At 43.0% G+C, this 9,069-nt stretch overlaps 1 long non-coding RNA gene across 1 annotated transcript in view; it reads left to right on the top strand.

The window, feature by feature from the left end:
- Positions 1-4,568, top strand: part of LOC106726825 — a 6,299-nt gene extending 1,731 nt beyond the window's left edge. Inside the window, exons 2-3 of the long non-coding RNA XR_001362934.1 lie at positions 3,688-3,693; positions 4,539-4,568. This is a non-coding gene — a long non-coding RNA (uncharacterized LOC106726825). The remainder of the gene's footprint in view (positions 1-3,687; positions 3,694-4,538) is intronic.
- Positions 4,569-9,069: the final 4,501 nt, after the last annotated feature.

The following is a 9,069-nucleotide window of genomic DNA, read 5'->3' as shown; positions in this document are numbered from 1 at the left end:
TTTTCCCGTGCCTCATCTCATTTGATCCTCACAGAAGTCCTGGAGTAGGTAGATAGGAGACTCGGTGGAATCCTATTTTCTTTTCATTAGTCAGAAAATGGAGACTTAGAAAGCTTAGAAGCTTGACCTGACTGGAAAGAAGTAAGAAATGGTGGACCTTGAAAGTGACTTCAGGTTTTCTCACTGCACAGAATATAGTCAAACACGGCTGCAGGTAAATATTTTACCCTTTGTTCTCCCTGCGTGACCTACAATAATAATCTGCTTTGTGTTGATATTTACTGCTGTGTTGTTGACAATTACCTGAAAGAGAAGTTGGGGTGCCTCAATGGGCTGGAAAAAGTTTAGTTGCATCAGAAAGCAGGTCTAATTAAGCAAGTTTATTCTATATATATAAAAGGCTAAGTTGACTCGCACATATGCAATACACATAAAGCACTCGCTGATGCCAGTTGCACACGTGTCTCAATCTGTCATTGTTGATCGTGAATTTGGTTGACACTTCTATTATGAGAAAGGGAAAATAGCGATATTAAAATATTTCTTCTAATTAATTTCCTTTCAATGTGCACGAATTCGTGCACTGGGCCACTAGTCTAAACATAATTAAGAAAATGTCACGCCGAAACCAGTTTGGCTCAGTGGATAGAGCGTTGGCCTGCGGACTGAAGGGTCCCGTGTTCGATTCCGGTCAAGGGCATGTACCTTGGTTGCGGGCACATGGAAGTCTCCTAGCCTGGGATGGGATGGAATGAGGGTAGGGGCTGAGCTGAGTCTTTTTAAAGGAGCAAGAGTCAGTCTGGTGACATGCAGGGGACATGGCACTTCAGACAGAGGGGAGAGCATAAGTAAAAAGAGTAAAAACAGAGGAGAGGACAGCACCGTGATGGCGAACCTTTTGAGCTCGGCGTGTCAGCATTTTGAAAAACCCTAACTTAACTCTGGTGCCGTGTCACATATAGAAATTTTTTGATATTTGCAACCATAGTAAAACAAAGGTTTATATTTTTGATATTTATTTTATATATTTAAATGCCATTTAACAAAGAAAAATCAACCAAAAAAATGAGTTCGCGTGTCACCTCTGACACACGTGTCATAGGTTCGCCATCACTGTTCTAAACTATGCTTACGGTTTTCCCCAGCAAAAGGGCTTTAAACCATTTCTACGCCCATTAATGTTAAACCAATACCACTTAGCTTCCTTATTTTCCTAACTGAAACAATTCACTTCCTTTTTGGTGCCGTTTGAAACACAACTGTAAATCACTGTAGAGGAAGTATCACTTCCATAAAAGCAAAAGCAACCAAGAGACCCAAGGGAAAAAATGCCTTTGGCCTCCAAGCAGTAAAAAGCAAGCTTAAAAAGAGGATAATTAGGTATTTACACTAAAACCTTAGAACCAGGCTCCCCAGCTAAGAAACTCTTATAATTATATCAAAATAACTCAAGAAACAATCTGAAGAGGCTCCCTCTAGTCAAGGACAGTATGAACATCATTATGAATAATTACTACAGTGCATTAAAACTTCTCAGAGAGGTTTATATCCATTAGTTTATAATGAACTAAGAAAATAAACTTAATTGGTCATCAGTGGAGAATGGTAGTGAATCAACTTATTTTTAAAATTGTATCTTGTCTTTCTGATATAAACTGTACCTCGAAGCAATCACATAGCTGAGGGTTTCTCTTCAGAAAAGTTATCCAGCCCTGACCGGTTTGGCTCAGTGGATAGAGCGTCGGCCTGCGGACCCAAGGGTCCCAGGTTCGATTCCGGTCAAGGGCATGTACCTTGGTTGCGGGCACATCCCCAATAGGGAGTGTGCAGGAGGCAGCTGATCGATGTTTCTCTCTCATCGATCTTTCTAACTCTCTATCCCTCTCCCTTCCTCTCTGTAAAAAATCAATAAAATATATATTTAAAATAAAAAAAAGAAAAGTTATCCAGCTAACAAGGGAATATGAAATGATAGAACATCATTATTGTGTGACTCCTAATGAATAATCATAATGGCATTTACATGGAATAAGCACAAAAGGCAAATCAATAAAGACAGAAAAGTAGGCTACAGTAGTGGGATGGGGATAGGAGTTTAACGAAAAATGGGCATGAGGTATCTTCCTGAGGTGATGGAAATGCTCCCAACTCAATTACAATGATTGCAGAACTCAGTAAATTTTCCAAAAATTATTAAACTATACATTACAATGGGCAAATTTTATAACATGTAAATTATACTTCAGCTTTGAAACTTGTTAAAATAATCACAATGGCTGTTATCACAAAAAGCAACAACAAGGTATCATGTGCCTCTTGACAAAACACATCACTGCTATGAAATAGTCACACACCATTTAAGGAGAGACTACGTCTAATAAATGCATCATTACATAATTTCATTCTTGTGCAAACATCACAGCCCAGCTGTATTGCTCAGTTGGCTGAGTGTTGACTTATGAACCAGGAGATCACGGTTCCATTCCTGGTCAGGGCACATGCCTGGGTTGCGGGCTCGATCCCCAGTGGGGGGGCGTGCAGGAGGCAGCCAATCAATGATTCTCTCTCATTATTGATGTTTCTATCTCTCTCTCCCTCTCCCTTCCTCTCTGAAGTCAGTAAAAATATATATTCAGCCCTAGCTGGTTTGGCCCAGTGGATAGAGCGTCGGCCTGCGGACCAAAGGTCCAGGGTTCGATTCTGGTAAGGGGCACGTACTTTGGTTGCAGGCTCCTCCCCGGTCCTGGTCCTGGTTGGGGCGCATATAGGAGCAACCAATCAATGTGTTTCTCTCACATCAATGTTTCTCTCTGTTTTTCCCTCTCTCTTCCACTCTCCCTAAAAATCAATGGAAAAATATCCTCAGGTGAGGAGTAAAACACACACACACACTTAAAAAAAAAACACTGTAGCCCTGACCAGTTTGGCTCGGTGGATAGAGTGTCAGCCTGCGGACTCAAGGGTCCCGGGTTCGATTCCGGTCAAGGGCATGTACCTTGGTTGCAGGCACATACCCAGTAGGGAGTGTGCAGGAGGCAGCTGATCAATGTTTCTCTCTCATCGATGTTTCTGGCTCTCTGTCCCTCTTCCTTCCTCTCTTTAAAAAATCAAGAAAAAAAAAAAAAAAACATCGTAGAGTGCACGAACACAAACCTAGATGGCACATGGCCCACTTCACACTTCGCTACATAATATATAGCCTATTGCTCCCAGGCTACAAACGTGTGCAATGTTATTGTACAAAACAACACAAGATAAATCAAGCACAAGAGAAAAGGATGCAATTAAGAGATTCAGTAAGCACCAGATGTATGAGACTGTTGCAGGTGTAACATGATATATTATTGTACAGCAAACTTTTTTTGTAAGTAGAAAGAATACCCTCTAAAACAGTGATGGCGAACCCATGACACGCGTGTCAGGTGACACGCGAACTCATTTTTTTGGTTGATTTTTCTTTGTTAAATGGCATTTAAATATATAAAATAAATATCAAAAATATAAATCATTGTTTTACTATGGTTGCAATATCAACAAATTTCTATATGTAACACGGCACCAGAGTTAAGTTAGGGTTTTTCAAAATGCTGACACGCCGAGCTCAAAAGGTTCGCCATCACTGCTCTAAAATAACACAAAAAGTAAGTACATAAACCAGTAACATGGTCACTTATTATAATTGTAAAGTATTATGTACTGTATATAATTGTATGCCATACGTTTTTAATCTTCACCCAAGGATATGTTTTTATTATATGAGACAGACAAACAGACAGACACATCAATGTGAGAGAGAAACATCAATTAGTTGCCTCCCATATGCGCCCCTAGAACCCAAAATCTAGGTATGTGCCCTGACCAGGAATCGAACCTGCAACCTGTTGGTGTGCGGGACAATGCACCAACCAACTGAGCCCCCCTGGGCAGGGCTATATGCTACACTTTTATATGATTGACAGTGCAGTAGATTTACACCAGTATCACTTCAAAGATATTAATAATGTGTTTCACTTAAATGTAAGGATAGCCATGATATCACTAGGCAGTAGAAATTTTTCAGCTCACTTATAATCTTACTAGAGGCCCAATGCACAAAATTCATGGAAGAGTAGGCCTTCCTTCCACCAGCTGCTGGCACCAGCTTTCCTCTGGCACCCGGCACCCGGGCTTCCCTCCAGCCACCAGCAGGCACCGGGACCCGGGCTTCCCTCATAGCCCTGGCTTTGTCCAGAAGGTCGTCCGGAAGGATGTGCGGTCTAATTAGCATATTATGCTTTTATTATTATAGATAGGACCACCATAGTACATCAATCTATCGTTGACCAAAATATCATGCTGCACATGACTGTCGTTTTGCGGGGGAGGGGGGCATCTAATTTGAATCTGACCACACCTCTAGATTTAACTATCAATTTACAGGAATTATAGGGGACAAAGGAACAAGTTAAATAGGACCACAGAAGTTCAATCAGCACCCTGGCTGGGTGGCTGAGTTGGTTGGAGTGCCATCCCAATACGCCAAGGTTATGGTTTGATAGGGTACATACAAGAGTCAGCCAATGAATGCATAAGGGCAACAATAAATCGATGTTTAAAAGAAAAAGAAATACAATCAGCAAAATACAGAAACCACTGTGGAGCCCAGCCGGCATGGCTCAGTGGTTGAGCATCGACCTAGAGCATCAACCTATGAACCAGGAGGTCACGGTTCGATTCCCAGTCAGGGCATATGCCCAGATTGCGGGCTCGAATCCCCAGTGTGGGGCATGCAGGAAGCAGCTGATCGATGATTCTCTCTCATCATTGATGTTTCTATCTCTTCCTCTCCCTTCCTCTCTACAATAGAAATATATTTTTTTAAAAAAGGAAGGAAAGAAGGAAGGAAGGAAGGAAGGAAGGAAGGAAGGAAGGAAGGAAGGAAGGAAGGAAGGAACAAAGGAACGAACGAACGAACGAACGAACGAGAAGGAAGGAAGGAAGGAAGGAAGGAAGGAAGGAAGGAAGGAACGAACGAACGAACGAACCAACCAACCACTGTAGAAATCTAAAGAACCATCCAACTTCTTCAACAAATTGCAAGAAATAAAAGTAAGAGAATAGCCCTGGCCAGGTAGTTCAGTTGGTTTAAGCGTCATCCCCATATGCCAAGATTGCAGGCTCAATCTCTGGGGGCACATACAAGAAGTAACCAATGCCCAGCCTGCGTGGTTCAACCTCTGAGGTTGAGTGTCAACCTACAAATCAGGAGGTCAGGGTTCAATTCCCTGTCAGGGCACATGCCCGGGTTGCAGGCTTCATCCCCAGTAGAGGGCCTGCAGGAGGCAGCCAATCAGTGATTCTCTCATCATTGATGTTTCTAACTCTCTCTCCCTCTCCCTTCCTCTCTGAAATCAATAAAAATATATTTAAAAAAGCAACCAATGAATCCATAAATAAGTGCCACAACATTTGGGAAATATAATGAACAACATAAACTGATGAACAAAAATAGAGCCAGAGGGGGGGGGGGAAATATTCTAGAATATAATAGAAGTAACCCTGTAATTTGCAGATTTTTAATGTTTCCTACAACTTTTGTGATATCATACTATGTTAGTACAGTTTTGGTAATATTATTATACTTAAAATCCTTTTATTCTTGAAATATTAAGGTTTACTGCATGTAACATTTTTATATTCAAAATCGTTTTTTTTGGGGGGGGGGAAACTAAAAAAAAAATCCATGTTTCTCTCTCTCCCTTCCCCTCTCTCTCTAAAACCAGTGAATAAATTTTAGAAAAAAATTTTTGTTTGTTTAATCCTCAGCCAAGGATATTTTTCCATTGATTTTTAGAGAAAATGGAGGGAAAAGAGACAGAGAGAAACATCAATGTGAGAAAGACACATCGAATAGGTATTGCCTCCTGCACACACACCTGACAAGGACTGGGGAACCTGCAACTGAGGTACGTGCCCTTGACCGGAATTGAACCTGGGACCCTTCACTCCGCAGGTCGATACTCTATCCACCGAGCCAAACCGACTAGGGCTAAAAAAATTTTTTTAATAGTAAAAGACTCTCAGGAGACTTATCAACCCATCAAAATGTATAGGCCTTAGTTGGATCCAGTTTTAAACAAACCATTGTTGCGGGGGGAGGGCTCTCACATTTTTGAGACCTTAAGAAGTTTTAACAATGACTGGCTGGTTTTACTTTTCTGTTTTGGGTTCTTGTGAGGGTTCCCCCAACCCCCCCTTTTTTGGTTACATTAAATTGTAGTTATGATTTTTATATGAGTCTTTACCTTTTAAAGATAATGCAAAGTATAGATGATTGATACTAAATGTGGGGTTCTGTCTCAAAATAACAATGGAGAAAACTCCTCACAACTTTATATAATGCTGTCTTCCTATGCATTTTATAAATAAGAAACTGAAATTCAGAGACATTAATTTAAAAAGGCAGTATCATGCCCTGGTTGAGTGGCTCAGTTGATTGGAGCGTTGTTCCATACACCTAAAGGTTGCAGGTTCGATTCCCAGTTAGGGCACATAACTAGGTTGTGGGCTGGTTCCCCAGTTGAAGGCAACCATTCAATGTTTCTCTCACATCGATGTTTCTTTCTTTCTCTCTCCCTTCCACTCTCTCTAAAAATTAATGAAAGCACATCCTCGGGTGAGGATTTAAAAAAAAAAAAAAAAGGCAGCAGCATGACTTCATTTGCAAGAGAATTTTTTAAAAAAAGCTAACCAGCCCTAATTGGTTTGGCTCAGTGGATAGAGCATCAGCCTGCGGACTGAAAGGTCCCAGGTTCGATTCCAGTCAAGGGCATGTACCTTGGTTGCAGGTACATCTCCAGTAGGAGGTGCACAGGAGGCAGCTGATCGATGTTTCTCTCTCATCGATGTTTCTAACTCTCTACCCCTCTCCCTTCCTCTCTGTAAAAAAATCAATAAAATATATTTTTAAATAAATAAAATAAGCTAACCACATTGTTATACATACCTGACAAATGGGGAACACAAAAGCAGACTATTGACAAAAAAATATGTTAAGACATTCTTGCACCAAACCTTCATCTAGAAAACCTGTTGGGAAATAGCTTGTAAGCCCCTAAATGTAGTGCCACTCAAAAATTGAAGAGGAATCAGCCCTAGCCGATTTTGCTCAGTGGTTAGAGCGTCAGCCTGTGGACTGAAGGGTCCCAGGTTCGAATTCAGCCAAGGGCACATGCCCGGGTTGTGGGATCGATCCCCAATGTGGGGCATGCAGGAGGCAGCTGATCAATGATTCTCATCATTGATGTTTCTATCTCTCTCTCCCTCTCCCTTCCTCTCTGACATCAATAAAAATATATTTTTTAAAAAACTGAAGAGGATTCATATTATGCACATTCACCTTAGTATAAATAACTGGGTATGCTAGCCAAAAAGAGAAATAATAATAATAATAATCATAATAATAAATAGTGCCAGCAATTCTGCTTGCCACTTTCCATTCAGTGAGGACTTGCTCCTGAATGAGCCTAAGATGGGAACCACAGACACAATATTCCCCTCGGTTAGTCTTCCTCCTTTTAAGCCTCTCAGTACGTGCCTCTCACAGAGTACGCTTCATAGTGCACAATGACTAGGTTCTTCAAGTATCTATTTGTGCAACACAGTCCCTAAAGGTAACCTAAGTACTTTATCTGGTTTAGGACCAAAGAAAGAGTAACCAGTTTCGAAGCTGAAGGAAAAACTGAGTCTGCTGGATTTACTGAGAAATGGGCCTGCCATCTCCATAAATGCAACTTCCTAAGCAATTTTTAAGGATGAATTTGATCGCATGCAATAGGCTGACTTTAAAATGACTCCACATGAGCTACTCCACTCCCTAAGAAAGCAAGGACAAGCACTAATTGATACCTGTTGTTTCCCAGCACTAGACTGTACAAGAACAAAAGGTCCCTCTCTTTCTCTCTTACACACACACACACACACACACACACACACACACACACAATTACTGAGGTCCCTGCCCTGTGCTGATCTGTAGTACAATCTGTTCAGGTCGTTCCTGACGACCTATAGAGTAAGACAACTCCAAAACAAAGCTTGTTTACCCAGGAAAGCTCTGAAGAGCAACTAATGATACAGCCACCTGAAAGCTTTCTCCGCAAGCAATCCAGCGCCAGCTTGGGAAAAGAACGTTTGGTTTTTCTGGTTTTAAGACGAAGTGTGCAAAAAAAAAACCCACCAATAAACATCACATCCCCCCTGCTAGAGGCTGAACAAAGGCTTGGCGGCCTTTGCCCGCGATGGAAAAGGAAGCAGAGGCACGTTAGGAGAGATGGCAGCCACTTGGAAGAGGGTCCTCTCCATAAACGCCCACGGTCGGTGGTCGCCGCCGCCACCACCCTCCTCGGCCTTCCCCCCAAAGTGTCGGAAGACACTACCCTGAACTGAACCTCGGTACCACCACCCGCGGGGGCCAGGCCTGAGCGTCGGCTCCTCCGGAGCCACAGCTCCGGCTCATAAAGCCATAGCACGGCCGGGAAGGTGGCGGGGCCACAGGAACCAAGGGGGGGGGGCAGCCTGCAAGGTTCTAAACTCGGTCCTTTCTTCTACACAACGGCCGTCACCATTCGCCTCCGGTTCTGGATGACCCACCCACTTCACACTCCTCCCTCCCCTCCTCCTCCTCAGCCCTCCCCTCCTCCTCCTCAGCCCTCCCCGGTTTTCGTGCAAAGGAATTCAAATTGCAGGCCGTAGCGTAGGGGCAGACAGACCTAAGTTGGAAGCCACACCACCGACTAGCCACGGGACTCTGCATAAATCACTTAGCCTCCGGCACGCCTCAGTCTGCCTACCCCGTAAAATGGCTTTAACAACAGCATACAGCTCGGCAGACTGCAGTGGAGGAGCCTATTTCAGGTGCTTTGTAAAGTCCTGGCACACGTCCCTGGAGTATTATTGCCCTGCGGAAGAGGCTGTTTACATTACTACTATCCCATGGGCCTCTTTCTGGTCTCGCTCACCCTGCCTCTCATCACGCCCCGTTCTCCTTCCTCCCACAGGCCCAGAGGGCCCCCCGACACCCTCTGGCCG

This window comes from Myotis brandtii, unplaced genomic scaffold, assembly GCF_000412655.1.
Source record: "Myotis brandtii unplaced genomic scaffold, ASM41265v1 scaffold32, whole genome shotgun sequence".
Taxonomy (NCBI): Eukaryota; Metazoa; Chordata; class Mammalia; order Chiroptera; family Vespertilionidae; genus Myotis; species Myotis brandtii.
The sequence above is the reverse complement of the archived record's forward strand: the minus strand, read 5'-3'. Positions and strand labels throughout refer to the sequence as shown.